Genomic DNA, 18112 nt, shown 5'->3' with positions numbered 1-18112 from the left:
TTACTTCACTTACTCCAACTTTCACAGCAATATGAAAATGGTGGCGGTATAGAAGAATTGCCACCGTATAAAGCATGAATGTATCTTGAGAACAAATCGAGCTAAGATGAGACTTTGATAATTTCAAACTTGTTCTACAGCATTTAGCGTGCCATTTCTATTGGTAGCAGCTACCCGATACTCTATTACAAATGCAGTATAGTTAGCATCAATACGCGATTTGAAAATGCTTACAGCTCTGGTAATGCTTATGTATTTGCATCATGTGCATGCGCTGAAAAGCTCACTAATTAATATTTTTAATTTATTTATCATTTTATGTAGGCAATTGCGTCTGTATTTATCGCTTAAGGAAGGGTTAAAGTATACTGCCGGCACGACATATGACGTTCCCAAAAAGTCGTGTTCCCAAGCCGGCGGCGCTTCGCCTACTTCCGGCGCAGTACGAAAAGTCACGCTCGTGACATCACGAGCGAAAAGCAAGCAGACTTTCAGTTATATGTTGAAGGTGTGGCTTTGTACACGAGAAGGTTAGGCACATGGCAGTAAACACTGCGCTACGCTCTACAAGAATGCTTAGCATTAAAATACAGGCGCGCCATGGCGGCCCTGATTCCTTTCTCACGTTGCTGTAAGTGCTGCAGGAACTGTTGACGAGCTAACTCTTGCATGCATCGATCATGGCGTAAACGCCTATTTATTTTGTGCTCAGAAAGATGCGCACTAGGGGCATGTTATGAAGAAAAGCAGCAGCACAGCAAACATAGTTACGACGCTTTAAATGGGAATGTCTGGTTATAGGCTATTTTTCCGCCACGAATAAGAGGCACGATCCCGGCACTGATATTGCCTCTTACCCATGTGCAGGCTTTAGGCTTCGAACATTCTTCGCAAGCGTCAGACGCTGTTGCGGTATGTGCGATGATCGTCATCGTACGCGAGGCGAACGGTCCATCGCATTGCTCGCATACTCAAGTCCTCTTGGCGAAGCACGCGACAAGATGTATTTGCAAGTCCGAGGAACGGAAGCAAACTCTTATCCACAGGTCGCAGGCCCATTACTGGTCTTCTTGGCATTCCTTTGTTACTGCAACCCTCCTAGAAGTAAATTGAAAGCGGGGTCCTAACACACAGGCTACAGAGACAGGATGACCGGAACCAAGTTTATTGCCATGAGAAAGTTCGGTGTAACCATTATTACCACATTAACGTGAAAGAAATTCGCGGCTTATTACATCCTAAACCCAGGTGCATAATTTGGGCAAACAGGAGATAAGCGAATTACAGTTTTTTTTATACTAGAATTTCTTGTTCTACAAAAGCTGTATCGTAACCTGTCAGAGTAATACTGGTGCGGATCGTCCTTCTTGCACTGGAAGTTGCATTGTCTTGTGTTGAGCTTCGTGTTGATTCACTAGATTGGACAGTGGCTGACGAGAAAAGAATTTTTCAAAATTGCGCTTGCGTGCGTTCTTTCGCATAATGAAACAAGCTGGGTTTATTCAATACAGTCTCCTTCAATGTACTGGAGGGAACTCGGCCGCGGTAGTGGTTGAGCCACAGTGGGAAGGGATGTACATGGATTTGTCTGTTCATGGTGCTTTGGGATTCAGACTATCTTGAGAATTCGTTTATTATGCTTCGTATGCCTTCATTATCATAAATTTCAGAGCAATCTATTCTTCTCTAAGTGGAGAAGATGCTGCGAAGACGGACAATCGCTACTGATTGCAATGGTTAAGCTTGTCGAGATAGCCGAATCGAAACGCGCCAAGGAATATTAAGGCACTAGCTTGTCCCCTATAAATTCATGTTGATGCGTGCGTGGGTGACGTAATAGTTTGATTATCAGGCGTCTGCGCTTGAGGTCCTGTGTTCGAATCAAGTGGTTGGACAATTTTGATAATGTTGATTTAATAATTTATCATGCAACACATTATTAAAACTGACGAGCTTACAAAGTGACGGAGTCGTTTGAAGGCAGAAGGCCGAAGTCTAGTCAAACCCATGCACTTCGCACAATCTCCATGCTGGCTGAACCACCCCCATTGCAGCTCCCGTAGAAGCTGGCACCCTAGTAATTATTGCAATAAGCTTTACTGTTTACTGGATACTTGGTATGTACAGCTTACTAGGAAATTGCTGGCATTGTGTAGGTGTCTTTGAAGGCAAATTTCTTGCATGAAATCGACAACCAAGAAACACTCAGAAATAAAGTGAATGTTTGGGAAAAAGTTGCTTTAAAGTTGACGTGCTGTAACCGTATCTTAGATTATGGAAGAAGGGGTTGAGAGTATTATGTAGTCCCATTTTTCTACAGGAAAGCAACGTTTCAGACTCACAGGATTCACAGGAATGGCTACTACGTAGAGTGTGCTCTTAAAAGTTATTTGAAACATGAAGAGTGTGGTTTAAAAGGAAACAGCAAGAAAAGCTGTCCGAGAAAGCCTTGCGACCGTTTAAGTAGGAGGACTTCGTCAAAGCGGCTTTGTTATTCTTGGCAGGTTTGGTATTAACAGGTTATAGAGTGATGTCATCTGTGATTGTTGTTGGTGGTAGCTGGCTGTAAAGCAGAAACTGAAGAAAATAAGCGCTGTCACTTGGCGCCTCCAGGCGTGATATCTAAGAAGAGGGGAGAATAGCAGGAGACTGGGAAGGCAGGAGAGAAAAAAAGGAGAATACGAAGACACAGAAAAAGAAGGACATAGAAGGGCTTTTGGAGGACGGAGAGATTACGCAACATTCAGAAAACCGAACAGAAGCCATGGTTGTTGCAGGGTACATCCGTTCGTTGTTTACTTCAAATTACTTCAAAGAATGATTTAGGCGTAGCAGCAGTGTGTCGGGTAATTTCGAAGGTGTTGAGAAGGTGTGGGGGGCAATGGATGGGGTAGCTGGAAGGCAGCGGCTTGGTCTATCATGGGAGATTAACTTTAGTATAGTAGTTCAACGTAGGCATCGTCACCGCAGTATGCAGAAATGGCGACAGCCTGTGTGTTCCATGCGCCGAAAAATGTATTGTGGCTTGTGGGACTTTGGAATCTGTCGGTGAGTATTTGATAAAGAATGTAATGACGGAAGAAGAGAGTGAAAGTAAGAAAAGAAAAACAACAACGGAGGATGAAATAAAAGGGTGACCGCCGAAATATCTGGCAGGGTGCAGGTCTCTGATGACTGAAGGAGTTTGTGATGCGTTGATAGAAATAATCATTGATGAGGAAGGATGTAACAGCATAAGCAACAGACAAAACACATAATTTTAAAAATCGGATATGTTTTTGGGAAAGTGAGCAAGGAACGAACAATCCACAGTGCAACTGTGAACGCTGAACTCACCAATATAGTTGCAATAGTCGAGGAAAACTTGCCAAATGGGCAAGCAATGAGTATGAATATAGTTAGCTCTGAATAATAATGACCAGAAAAATGGGGACAGATAGGCAACATGCTTGCTGGAAAGAAATTCGTACATGCGTGTATGCGTAATGTTGCGCTTTCGTGGTTGTTCGAGTGAAATTTTCTGTCAACCGTGCAGTACTGCAGGAGTAGCGCTATGACGACAATGCCGTGGCTGGTGCTTCTGATCGCACAGACGGGGACACGTTTCGTATGTCCTCCAAACATGTGCGAAAACACCAAGTGCCCCAATGTATCTGTGGAGACCTACCACGGTCGACTCAACACTGAAGGCAGCCTCTGCGGGTGCTGCGAGGTCTGCATGCACGAAGTAGGTGATTATATTTGGGCAAGGTGTTTACAGGAGGTATTCAGAGAGCTGGATTGGGAAGAATTGGGGATAAAAGTTAATGGAGAATACCTTAGTAACTTGCGATTCGCTGATGATATTGCCTTGCTTAGTAACTCAGGGGATCAATTGCAATGCATGCTCACTGACCTGGAGAGTCAAAGCAGAAGAGTGGGTCTAAAAATTATTCTGCAGAAAACTAAAGTAATGTTTAACAGTCTCGGAAGAGGACAGCAATTTACAATTGGTAGCGAGGCACTGGAAGTGGTAAGGGGCAGGTAGGTACGGGGCAGGTACTTAGGGCAGGTAGTGACGGCGGATCCGGATCATCAGACGGAAATAATCAGAACAATAAGAATGGGCTGGGGTGGGTTTGGCAGGCATTCTCAGATCATGAACAGCAGGTTGCCATTATCCCTCAAGAGAAAAGTGTATAATAGCTGTGTCTTACCAGTACTCACGTACGGGGCAGAAACCTGGAGGCTTACGAAAAGGGTTCTACTTAAACTGAGGACGACGCAACGAGCTATGGAAAGAAGAATGATAGGTGTAATGTTAAGGGATAAGAAAAGACCTGATTGGGTGAGGGAACAAACGCGAGTTAATGATATCTTTGTTGAAATCAAGAAAAAGAAATGGGCATGGGCAGGACACGTAATGAGGAGGGAAGATAACCGATGGTCATTAAGAGTTACGGAATGGATTCCTAGGGAAGGGAAGCGTAGTAGAGGGCGGCAGAAAGTTAGGTGGGTGGATGAGATTAGGAAGTTTGCAGGGACAACATGGCCACAATTAGTACATGACCTGGGTAGTTGGAGCAGTATGGGAGAGGCCTTTGCCCTGCAGTGGGCGTAACCAGGATGATGATGATGATATGAATATGAGGCATGCTCTAATAGGGAATGGTGGAGTAGCCCTAACAATTTGGGGTTCATTAACCGACATGCAACAGTGTCGGAGGAGAACAGCAGTTTAGGATAGGTAACGAGGCACTGGAAGTAGTAAGGGAATACATCTACTTAGGACAGATAGTGACCGCGGATTCAGATCATGAGACTGAAATAATCAGAAGAATAAGAATGGGCTGGGGTGTGTTTGGCAGGCATTGTCAGATCATGAACTTGGCTCATGAACATGGGCCCATCATTGGGCTGCCATTATCCATCAAGAGAAAAGTGTATAATAGCTGTGTCTTACCAGTACTCACGTACGGGGCAGAAACCTGGAGGCCTACGAAAAGGGTTCTACTTAAATTAAGGACGACGCAACGAGCTATGGAAAGAAGAATGATAGGTGTAACGTTAAGGGATAAGAAGAGAGCAGATTGGGTGAGGGAACAAGCGCGAGTTAATGACATCTTAGTTGACATCAAGAAAAAGAAACGGGCATGGGCAGGACATGTAATGAGGAGGGAACATAACCGATGGTCATTAAGGGTTACGGACTGGATTCCAAGGGAAGCGAAGCGTAGCAGGGGGTGGCAGAAAGTTAGGTGGGCGGATGAGATTAAGAAGTTTGCAGGGACGACATGGCGACAATTAGTACATGACCGGAGTTGTTGGAGAAGTATGGGAGAGGCCTTTGCCCTGCAGTGGGCGTAGCCAGGCTGATGATGATGATGATGATTTAGTCAAGGAGGGACGGAAAGGTAAAAAGTGAAAAGGGCAGATCATCATTCCGTCTTATCTATTTTACGGTTCAGGCCTTTAGACATTACGGAGGAAGACAGAGACGAAAGCCAGAGGGCATAAATAGACATTTATGTACAAACTTTTGCCGTTAGCATCACAGTGCCCCTCATGACAAATTAACGCACAGTAATATAACTGTGCACATATATTCATTTTATGCATAAATTTCAAAGTTCTGTGAGGCTATATATATATATATATATATATATATATATATATATATATATATATATACATATATGTATATATATATATATATATATATATATATATTGTAAGGAAGAAGAAGTGCGCCGTGCCGAGCTCCGCAGCCGGATCGCCAGCGCTACTGAAGTGGGGCTCGGGCTAGACGCTGTTCCTGGTGTGTGACTGGCTAAGCCTACGCTGCTGCGTCTTCTTGTCCGCGTCCTTCGTGTCGTCCACGGCCGTGTCGGACTTCTTTGCCATAATTGGTGGAGGTGCTGGGTAGCCTGCAATCCTGGAATTGCGCAGCCGGACTCTCCCTGCCATCATGACCACCGAAAGCGCCACGAGCTTACCACCACCTGCTCCCCAGTATACCGTATGCCCCGGCACGTTCCGCCAGCGGGACCCTCCTATCTTCAGCGGCACTGACGACCATGACGTTGATGACTGGCTCTCATCATACGAACGCGTCAGTCGGAACAACAAATGGGATGACATTACTAAATTGACCACCGTCCCTTTCTACCTCACCGGAATTGCCCACTTGTGGTTTCGGAACCACGAAAGTGAAGTCCCAAGCTGGGCGATGTTTAAGACAAAGTTCAGCGAGGTCTTCGGCCGCCCTGCTGTTCAAAAGCTTCGTGCCGAACAGCGTCTGCAGTCGCGCTCTCAGCAGCCTGGTGAGAACTTTACCAGCTACATCGAAGATGTCATCGATCTCTGTAAACGCGTCGATGCATCCATGACTGAGTGCAATAAAATCAAGCATATTATGAAGGGTATCGACGAGGACGCGTTTCAGATGCTCATCTCAAAGAGCCCCTCTACTGTTGCCCAAGTTATTGAACTGTGCCAAAGCTATGACGAGCTCCGCCGTCAACGCCTCCTCACCCGCCGTCCTGTTCCCCATCAGGAATCGTTGTCCGGCTTGACCTCTCCTTTTCCTGATGCCACCCTCCTCTCGCAAATCAAGGCTTTCGTCCGGGAAGAAGTTGCTCGCCAGCTCTCCCTCATCTCCAATCCACCGGAGTCAAGTTCGTCCCTTAGTCCGACCCTACGACACGTTATAGAAGAACAAGTGTCCGAGGCCCTTCCTCAGGAACGGGCGCCTCAACTCACCGCCCCATTGACTTACGCCGACGTCGTCGCACGACCACGACCACCGACCTTCCGGGCTCCGCCTCCAATGCCTAGCCCTGTTTTTGCCCCCACGCCGCCACGACCTCCAGTCCATCGAGTAATGAATCCCTGGCGTACAGCGGACAATCGGCCCATCTGCTATTCGTGCGGTATTCCCGGTCACGTTGCACGCCTGTGCCGCCGCCGTCCACTTCATCCACGTGACGACCCACGCACAGCCGCGCACGACCATCCGTTGCCTTACGCTCCTGACCGCGATTTACCCCTTCCCCGCCAAAGCCTTCGTCAAGTTTCTGACCGCCGTTCTCCTTCTCCTCGTCGTCGCTCGCCCTCCCCGATGCGTCGACGTCCCTCTCCTGCTGACACGGAAAACTAAGTGGCGCAGTTCCTGAGGCAAGAACTGCGTCATCGCCGCAACGCTTAAGCCCTCTTCTTTCGCCGCCTAACGTTATTGATGTCGCTGTTGAAGGTGTCTCTGTGCTTGCCCTCATTGACACAGGTGCCGCCATATCTGTAATGGCCGAAAAACTTTGCCGCTCAATACGAAAAGTCACGACGCCTTTCTTCGGTCCTTTACTCCGCACGGCCACAGCACAGCACGTCCAGCCGGTGGCTGCGTGTACCGCCAGACTTGAAATTCAAGGTGTGCTCTACACAGTCGAGTTCGTCGTTCTTCCCCACTGTTCCCACGATATTATTTTAGGTTGGGACTTTCTCTCCCGTCACCAAGCTGTTATTGATTGCTCCCGTGCAGAAGTCGCCTTCTCTTCGCTTGGCAATGCCATATTTGATGACGTTTCGCTTTCCTGCACCAAGTTGTCCCTCACTGACGATATCCTAATACCTCCACACGCATCCGTTCTGGCATCTGTATCCTGTTCCGTTGCCTCCGACGCCACCGTACTCTTTATACCTTCAACTGCTTTCGTTCATCGCCACCTCTCACCACTCCCAACTGCGCTGCTTGGCCTTCAAGCTGGCGCGACTCACCTTCCTGTATACAATTACTTCCCGTTCCCGATTACGTTGCTTCGCGGTGAATCTCTCGGCACTGTGGAGCCTTACGACACGATTACCACGTTGCAACTTCCTATTGGATCGTCAGAAGTCAGCACCCTCTACTGTAGTCCCGTGACTGCCACATCGCCTGAGGACGTTTTCAACCATGTCATCGACAATGCCTTAAACCCCAAGCAACGCCATGACCTTCTTCGTCTCCTCGAGAAATTTCGTCCTGCTTTTGACAGCCATACCACTTCTCTGGGCCGAACGACGACTGTATGTCACCGGATTGACACCGGTTCTCAGTCACCGCTACGGCAGCGACCATACCGCGTATCGTCGACCGAACGGCGCGTCATTGACGAGCAAGTAGGTGACATGCTAAAGCGTGGCGTCATTGAACCATCCGACAGCCCATGGGCATCGCCAGTAGTCTTAGTTAAAAAGAAAGATGGCTCGATCCGCTTTTGTGTAGATTACCGTTGCCTAAACAAAATAACCCGAAAGGATGTTTATCCATTGCCGCGGATCGACGACGCCCTAGACTGCTTACAAGGCGCAGAGTTCTTTTCCTCCCTCGATCTGCGCTCTGGTTATTGGCAGGTGCCTATGGCTGCAGACGATAAGCCTAAAACTGCTTTCATCACACCAGATGGCCTATACGAATTTCGTGTGATGCCATTCGGACTTTGCAACGCGCCCGCGACTTTTGAGCGGATGATGGACACTATTCTCCGAGGCCTCAAATGGAACACGTGCCTGTGTTATTTGGATGATGTAGTCGTGTTTGCACCCGATTTTCCTACTCACCTTCATCGCTTGGAGCAGGTTTTACGCTGTCTCAGTGACGCTGGCCTCCAACTAAACCTGAAGAAATGCCACTTTGGCGCACGCAAGCTGACAATTCTCGGACATGTCGTGTCGAAGGACGGCGTTCTCCCTGATGCCGCTAAGCTCCGTGCTGTTACAGAATTCCCGAGGCCAACGTCACTAAAAGACTTGCGCAGTTTCATTGGCCTCTGCTCGTATTTCCGCCGCTTTATTCGAAATTTCGCTTCGATTATGGCACCACTGACAGAGCTTCTTCGAGGAGACCCCAATCTTTCCTCATGGTCCCCGGCTTGCGATCATGCCTTTGCGACGCTACGTCGCCTCCTCACAACACCACCGATACTACGCCATTTCGACCCAACTGCTCCCACAGAACTCCATACGGATGCTAGCGGTGTTGGTCTTGGCGCTGTGCTCGCCCAGCGAAAGCCCGGCTGCCAAGAATATGTTGTTGCTTACGCGAGCCGCACTCTGACGAAAGCTGAAGCCAACTATTCCGTCACGGAAAAAGAATGTCTCGCGATCATCTGGGCCATCACAAAATTTCGCCCATACCTGTACGGCCGGCCCTTCGATGTCGTTACCGATCACCACGCACTTTGCTGGTTGTCGTCTCTCAAGGATCCCTGCGGCCGCCTAGCCCGGTGGGCACTGAGGCTCCAAGAGTACGATATCCGGGTTGTCTACCGCTCAGGCAAGAAGCACGCCGATGCCGATGCTCTTTCGCGCTCGCCTGTCCACGCCGACACTGTCAGTGTGTCCGTCCTAGACGACCCACTTCTCCCATTCGCTTCTGTCGACATGGCTTTGGAGCAGCGCAAGGACTCCTGGATTTCATCTTTGATTGATTACATCTCTAATTCACCTACACGCCCACCATCCCGAGCGTTACGCCGACAAGCTTCGCACTTCGCCATCCGCGACGGAATTGTCTATCGCCGTAACTACAGTTCCGACGGCCGCAAATGGCTGCTTGTAATACCTCGGCAGCTCCGCACTGATGTATGCGCCGCTTTCCACGCCGACCCTCAGTGCGCGCACGCTGGTCTCTTCAAGACCTACACCAGACTACGTCATAGGTTTTATTGGCGTGGTATGTACACATTTGTGCAAAAGTACATTCGCTCTTGCACAGAATGTCAACGCCGGAAGCCTGATCCTTGCCGCCCTTCTGGACCAATGCAACCTTTGCCGTGCCCTTCGCGACCCTTTGACCGGGTTGGGATAGACCTCTACGGGCCTCTGCCATACACAGCTGCTGGCAATCGCTGGGTCATTGTAGCTGTAGACCATCTCACGAGGTATGCAGAAACGGCCGCTCTGCCAGCCGCGACGGCTCGTGACGTTGCCTCCTTTCTCCTTCAACGCTTCGTTCTACGTCACGGCGCTCCCCGCGAACTCCTGAGCGACCGTGGCCGCGTCTTTCTCGCCGATGTCATTCAAGAACTTCTCGCTGAATGCCGCATTATTCATCGCTGTACCACCGCATATCACCCGCAAACAAACGGATTGACAGAGCGCTTTAACCGAACTCTTGGCGACATGCTTTCGATGTATGTCGCCTCCAACCACACCAACTGGGACCTCATCCTTCCCTATGTCACGTACGCCTACAACACGGCACCCCAGTCAACGACGGGCTTTTCTCCCTTCTTTCTTCTATATGGCCGCGAACCATCATTTCCCATTGACACTATTCTCCCTTACCGTCCCGACTTATCAGAAGGTACACCGGTTTCCGAAGCCGCCCGGTATGCAGAAGAATGACGGCAACTAGCTCGCTCCCTTACAACACAAGAACAAGCGCTCCAGAAATTTCGTCATGACGACGGGTGCCCCCACCACCAGTTTTCGCCTGACGCTCTTGTTTGGTTGTGGGTGCCTCCTACTTCGACACAAGGTGTCCCTTCCAAGTTTGTATCCCGATACCATGGACCTTACCGGGTTCTACGCCAAACTTCTCCGGTGAACTACGTTATCGAACCTCTGACGCCCCCTACGGACCTGCGTCGCCGAGGCCGTGAAATTGTGCACGCAGATCGGCTCAAGCCGTATCACGAGCCCTTCGTCCTCACGACGCCTTAGGCCTCCTGTGCAGCTCCGTCTTCAGCGAGGGGGGAAGTTGTAAGGAAGAAGAAGTGCGCCGTGCCGAGCTCCGCAGCCGGATCGCCAGCGCTACTGAAGTGGGGCTCGGGCTAGACGCTGTTCCTGGTGTGTGACTGGCTAAGCCTCCGCTGCTGCGTCTTCTTGTCCGCGTCCTTCGTGTCGTCCACGGCCGTGTCGGACTTCTTTGCCATAATATATATATATATATATATATATATATATATATATATATATATATATATATATATGTCTAATTTCTTTATTCTGATGCAAAACACTTGGCTAACTCATCCGCGGTACTCGAAATACAAAGTGGAACCTGCTTCCATTCATTAAAATTTTTTAAGGAAAATGAATTTGAAAAGTTAGCAGTCTTGCCTGAGAGATCGAATACCTTACGTGCGTGGTCAAGGCTACGTGATGCCAAATGAGGGTTCGTATACCAGATTATATCAAATGTTATTGCGGAGTTTTGAGGCACACAGTACAGACAGGTGATAAAAACAAAGAAAGGCAACGACGGAGCAGGCACTGGGAACCTGGCCTGCAACTTTATGAAAGCAACACAATATTTACACGCACAACTAGTCACGTGTGCGCTCACAACACTGAGATCACAACGCGAAAAAAGAAAAAAAAGGCATATAATGCAGCCGGAATCAGCGTTGTGAAATCAGAACTACCATAACACCCTTCGTAGACGCGTACTCAGGCTAACGGACGTTAAAAACAAACGCACAATGTAGGATTAGGCCTTATCCCGAACGTGACCATGTTTGCGCACAAAAGTTGTGCTGCCCCGACGATGTCCCGACTCCCAACTCAGAACGTCATGCGGCCCATCATCAAGTGCGGTTTCTTCCTCGAAAGCCAAGCGGTACACGCCTACTGACAGCATTCGATTGTTGATGGCTTTGACTAGGTGTTGGGATAATCGAGGTGTCGTTGATTGCCGATTGGAACGGTTGTTCAGCAGCCGATACTACATGATGATGTTACATCGACGGCCACAGCTGCCGGATCCAGTGATGTCTTGCGCATCTGGGAGTAAGTGCTCCCAAGGGAACAGAACAGAACACCAAGTCTACTAAAGGTAAAGCAAGGAAATCTCCACTATACAATGCCCATCGCAGCCAGCGTATGTGCCTGATGTCGTGGGACCCGCATGGAGCTCAGGTTAATCGGTTAGTTATCAGCCACAACTGCAGAAGAGCGCGGAAAAGTTTCACGAGTAGTGTTAAATTCGTGTTCTATGCCGCGCAGTCCGTGCTAGCTGATTTGTGAAGTGGAGGTTTTTAAATACCGTGTTTTTCACGCCACATATACTGCTGCCTCTTTCTGGTGAGGTCTACCTGGGGCACTTCAAAGAACCCAAGTCGCTTCAATCCTTAGCCAATCCAGAATACAGGGTGCGCATATGTGTTTTTGTGTCAGTGACGCCTGTAAGCTATTAAGAGTAAACAAACGCACCTACACAATAAGTTCAGTTTCTTACTGAGCCTCCTTTTATTTTTACTTAGCGTGTTTTCGATACAGACCTTCCATTGCCATTGTAAGGCTGAGCATGAGCTCGAAGATTTGATGGGAGTGAAGTACAAAAGCGCTTGTGTATATGGGTACTGGGGCAGGTTTAAGAGGAGCCTTTCCCTGTGCGCAAACGCGAGCTTTCTGTATCCCTAAAACGTGACGACACAGAATAGACGCGCTTATTATGAGTATCAATTTTTGCTCGTTGTCAGGATGGCGAGCGAGAGGGCCGTATAAGTACGGTGACCACAGAATCCGTTAACATCAGTTCGTATACGTGCAAAATAGTCGCACGTATATTTTTGTCCTATACGATGTTGCAGCCGACAGTAACAAAGGTGCAGTAGCTGCGTGGCTAGCACAGCTGTCAATACGTTCACAGAGGTACGCTGTAAACGGTTAGAGCCTACAACACAGGTAGAACCACGACAAAAGCGACACCATCTTTAGGTAACTCATGACGACCCAACAAAAGACAAAACCGGACTACGTGTAACATAGCTGTAAGGCGTTATTAAAAGGAACTTTGTGTGTTTTTTTCAGTAGCAGCAAAAGTTAAAATCTAGAAATTTGTCCGTCACCGACTGTGTCAAGCCGGGACTCGGGACGTATACTCAAACGTCGGCAATGTCCCGCTAAATTCGGGATGGCTTGTGATGTGTGCTCAAACAAACAAAAAAACGTGTCGCTGGAGTCCCGTTTGTCTCACAAATAATAAAATTATCCCTAAAAAAGCAATATGGAGCCCGAGGTACCTGTACATTTTAAATTGTATGGTGTAATTGATGAGGAATTAAACATGTATACGAGCGATGATCTGGCTGAGATCATTGCCCGTATACTTTGCAAGTAGCGTGTATAAGTGCGTACGTCACGAAACGGAAACTTCAACGACGCAGTTGTTAGAACTGTCCCTAACGCAGTTAGAAACAGAAACCGCACATGATCACCCGGACATGTGCCACGTCGTCGAACAACTACGCTTTTCGAATGCTACATCATCGCTTACCACGCCTGTTAAACGCACTCATGCGCAATAATATCGATGTTACCTCCTGCCCTGTTTCGCGTTTGTGTGAGTTTTTCAAGGAAATTTGACCATGACCGTATTTACTGTTTTAGGCTGCTTATTGGAATTTCCTAGCTTTTTTCTTATGTGTAAACTGCGGATTGCTCGGTCTTTTGCAGTGTTTCGTCATAAATTCAAATTTTCTTTTTTTGCAGGCACAAGTTGTGCCAACATTGTATTGTACTGTAATGTATTGTCTGTGCTGTCGGTCCTGAAACAGTGCCTGCCGCTGCTACCCTCAGACGCTTAAGGCCCGTCATATTGTCGTGTTCAACTTCTTCCTTAAATTCCCCATAATTTGTACCTATATGAAAATAAAGGCAATTCAATTGATTTCAATTCCATTAAATCAATAGATAGACACGCAGTTACACCACACCCGCCGCTGCGGTTTTCATCACACTGGCAACGTTTAACGAGAAGAAAGGGCGTTAACCGAGGGGCCCGATTTTTATTAGTCATATCATAAGAAGCCAACAAACACTGACACCAAGGATAACATAGGGGAAATTACTTGTGCTTAATAAATGAAATAAAGAAACGATAAATTTATCGATAACAAAACGATAATTTATCGTTTCTTTATTTCATTTGTTAAGCACAAGTAATTTCCTCTATGTTATCCTTGGTGTCAGTGTTTGTTGGCTTCTTATGATATGGCAACGCTTAAGGAATTCGAAGCAAAGTTTGTAGTGTGTCTGCACCGAATCTGCGTCATTATATAAAACTCGAGCTGTCTGTTAGTAGCATTGTGCACATATGCCACGTGGCGTGCTGCAGGTTGCTTGCACATAATTTTATTTGGCAATTGATTTCATGCCAGCAGGGAGTAGTCTTCAATGAGAGAAAGGAGGAGAGGTTGGCCCGGAAAGCGTATCCCTAGCCTGCTACTCCTCATTGGTGAAAAGAAAAGTGGGAAATACAGGAAAATGTAGGTGGCTTTCATGCCAGTACGGCAAATTAAGTAAGGACACAGTGACAGACCCACTTATAGGACACGAAGCGAAGAAGTTTTAAGGAAGATGTATTTTTTCACTAAATGTATGCAAGAAGTTGTTGGCGCCCTTTGCAAACGCTGGCTCCTCCTGTACTCTTACGTGCGACAAAAAAAAATTATTAGTGCCCTTACACTCTGTGAGGAAGGATGGCCAGCGAAGCTCTGTATGTAGGCCCCTTAATGGCGAACTGTACCTCCGCCGCGGGTCGGCCACAAATTCCACCATCTTGGGGATTTCTTATTTTCTACACGCGGACACAATAGTGCGGGAAGTAGCCCTTAACAGCTTCATCGTAAAGAATAAACGAAGCATTCAACGAAGAATAAGGCGACATGCAAAAACCAGGTTCAGAGGGATGCTGCGATTAGTTTGCAAACCTTCCAGTTCACGTTCACAATTTATCAAAAGCCGAGCCCTTGTTTTCGCAAATTGCTCTGTTCTAGCAAAGTTTACACGGTCACCTTACCTGCTGGATCGCGTTCGTTTTCTCTGCTCCGCTGACTCTAAAAATTTGCTGATGTTCAGAAGACTTCCATACAACATTTGGAACCGCTGTGTCACGTAATCTATGTGAAGGTCGCATGCAGAAACTGCTGTCGACTGGTCAAAGGAAAAGCCAAATTCTGAACCATGCAAACAAAACCACTCTTCTGCCACCAATGTTGCTAATATCTAGTCTTTCATTGTTTACATTGTTATTTCTCGAAATTTTGAGAGCGGCAGGCCACAAACAAATGTAATGAAAAAAGAACGCCTACAGCGTATCCTTTATGTTAGATTTTCTCACACTTCAATATTAAAAGTGCGAAACAATAACAGGAGATGGGCCCATGCTAGAGGCCGCGTTTCAACCTGAATGTTCCGCGGCGTGCATAGCGTTCGCAGCCAGCGTTTCTCCGTAAACGTTACGGTTATATAAGCTGCAGTTGCCGGGAAGCATGAAAAGCAGTAGGTCTTCCAAGGCTACCGCGTTCCACTCTTAAAGACGAAGTTTAGGCGTCCTCCAAAGCTTTTTGTTTCTTTTCGAACATAAATGAAGTAAGCTTTATTTAAAAATTCTGAATGACCTTCAGCAGTCCTCCAAAGGGTTTCTTCGTGCACACACAACAGCGAAATAAGAAGTGGTACATTCAGATATTCATTTCGTTTCTTCGTTTTTATTTACTTCTGTCACAATTTACTGAACTATTTCTCTCCCCGTTCAGGTCTCCCGCTGTTTAAATGACTAAAGGCTAAGTAATATTGGCTTATATGGCAGCGTTTATTCAAAACGCGTAGCCGTGTTCTTTTGCTTCTGTGATGCTGCTGCAAAGGGCGCCTCCGTGCTTCTATCGGACATACGCTTATTAGCGCTAACTAATTCTGGACATTAGTGAGACAGCCTCAACAGGCACTAAATATGGTTGGCTGTTGCAGTTGACAAAAACGTTGGAGCGTCTTGCGCACCTCTGTATATGTCATAAACACATCTGTACGGACCTGCGCGTCTGTAAGGGTCTTGTGTACAGTAGTTGCGCTGGTTCCGCGCATGCGTGAACGTGTGTTACTACAACACATGGTCGAGGCGCCGTTATAGGACAGGAAACGAGTGTTACAAATAGGCAAGTATGACTGCCGTATTGTCTTCGTCGTCGTCGTGCTTGAAGGGCAGATTGCGGGTTCTCTCGCACTTGGAAATCGCTCTGTTGCACTTTAAGCCCTTCTGGCACTCCCCCCACTTTCGGAGACCGTACACGGTGAAATCAAAGCACACGTCGCCTTCATCTGAAAGTATAAAAGAGAATGAAATGAAGAGAAGCGGTCCGGGGGGGGGGGGGGGGGGCCGCGATGGCTCGTTCAGAGCCCATGTTAACCCTGCACTACGAAGGCGCTCAACTACACTTTCTTTGACGAACTCGGAAGGACCGCTGACATTCGTTTGCCTCGCGAAAGGTTCGTCTTTAGAGAAGCGATTTACGGAAACTCGGCATTTGATATTCTTGCTGCATTTATATATCCGCGGCATAACGTAAGAAATGAAACAGCACTGAAACCAGAAGGCACGCAGACTCACGTATATTTCATTGCTTGAGACAAGGTACGAGTAGTCATTTATGTTCTCACAGGCTCTTCACTAAGTGTTCCATTTCGGCGGTGTGCAATTCCTTGCGCCTACGCAAAAGCAGCTATTTTGCCTAGCTGTTTGAATATTCCTCAGTTTTGTCAAGCTTTTTGAGGAAACGCAATAAGGTATTGAAGAAATGATCAGTTGCGTCAAGTAAAAACGTTTTTTTCTTGATTTTTTATTATTTAGAGGGGAGAGGGGCTCCTTGGCAGTGTCTTCGCATAAGTATCTGCAGAGACGCATCACAGGTCCCCTCAGTTATTTTGCTATGGCAGCAGCAACAATAATTGAAGAGGTCTGATGTATCTTCACTGAAATATTGAGAACAGGTCAATTGCGGCAAATAATTTTTAATGCGATTATCGTGATGAGGATACTCTGAGGATCACTCTCGAACCGTTCTCCCGCCAACTTGGATCACTGGGTAGTCCACTGTTCAATGGACGGCGCATCGGCATACACTGCTAACGAAACTGGGTTCGAAACCAATGGTCGGATCAGCTTACAGTCGGAACACTGGTTACGTATCGTTCTTCAATTAAGTTTGACGCCTACTTGAGCCCCTGGGCATGTGGTCCCTTTTAATTATTCTGTTTGTGTGGCTCATCAAGGAACATGACGTCAGTCTATCCTAACTGCTATGTATGCGCACCACCGCTTTATTATAATCTGCGGCAGCTTCGGCGAAGTGGCTATCTACTAAACCCCTAGATGCCAGCCTGTACATTTGTGTGTTGAATGTCCAACTCCGGAAAATAGGAGAAAAAAAAACAGAGCGGTCGGAAAGGGGATGCGGAGGAAAACGGTGTGCTCGCACCACCGGTCGGTCGCTTTTGCACGCATGCACGCCTTCAGCCAGATATTCCCTATGATGAGCGCGCTCGCCTAACGCACCTTTTAAAGAAATGCATGGGCGCGCACGCGTACTGCCGCCGGAGCTTTAGCCGTGGACTCCGTGCTCTAACGACACAGTTTGGCCACACACGCACTGACCGTCGCGTCGGATGTACAACATACGGCGCCCGGTAGCTTCCGGGGTTCTGTTTACCCTGCGCAGTAGCACATGCCTGGCGTGTTTGCTATCGCCGTCCCTACTTTTGCCTTCGCGAGCGAAACCATAATTAATAAAGGATTGTGTATTTTTACGGAGACTTGTATTTTTGAATGTGCAAGAAAGCTGCCACTAATCCTCATAATACGCGTTTCATCGTGTTATGACTGATTCCTTTGAAGGAAGTGTCAACCAATCTTTATAAACGTCTCGGAAAACACATCGGTATCGCTTTGATGGACATCCAAATGACGAGGGTGGTGATAGAATAACGGATGTCACTGTAATAAGAAAAGGTAGTGTGCATTCTGTCAAAACACCCACCGGAGTGGAAAGGTGCAATTCAAAAAAAAAATATCTCACCTACAGGTATATTAGTTTCCTCAAACACATTTTACTAAGGATGTAAGGGTGGGAGTTATAGTCACAAGAAAACGTCTTTATATAGCGCCCCCCACCAGGTTTGGCCATTTTAAAAAGACAAGCGCAATGTATACAATGAGCGCTGACGATCGTATCTAAAGAGTATACTACACCACTGCGCGCCGCGAAAGCCGCTGAAATTTCAACCTAAACCCTCGCGCCTTTCTTCTAAGGGAGCCGCCCTCCAGTCGGAGAGTTGACTTCAAGCTAGGAAACTAGTGCGCTTACGTAATTCTCAT

This window comes from Dermacentor andersoni, chromosome 7 (genome assembly GCF_023375885.2).
Source record: "Dermacentor andersoni chromosome 7, qqDerAnde1_hic_scaffold, whole genome shotgun sequence".
Classification (NCBI taxonomy): Eukaryota; Metazoa; Arthropoda; class Arachnida; order Ixodida; family Ixodidae; genus Dermacentor; species Dermacentor andersoni.
The sequence above is the reverse complement of the archived record's forward strand: the minus strand, read 5'-3'. Positions refer to the sequence as shown.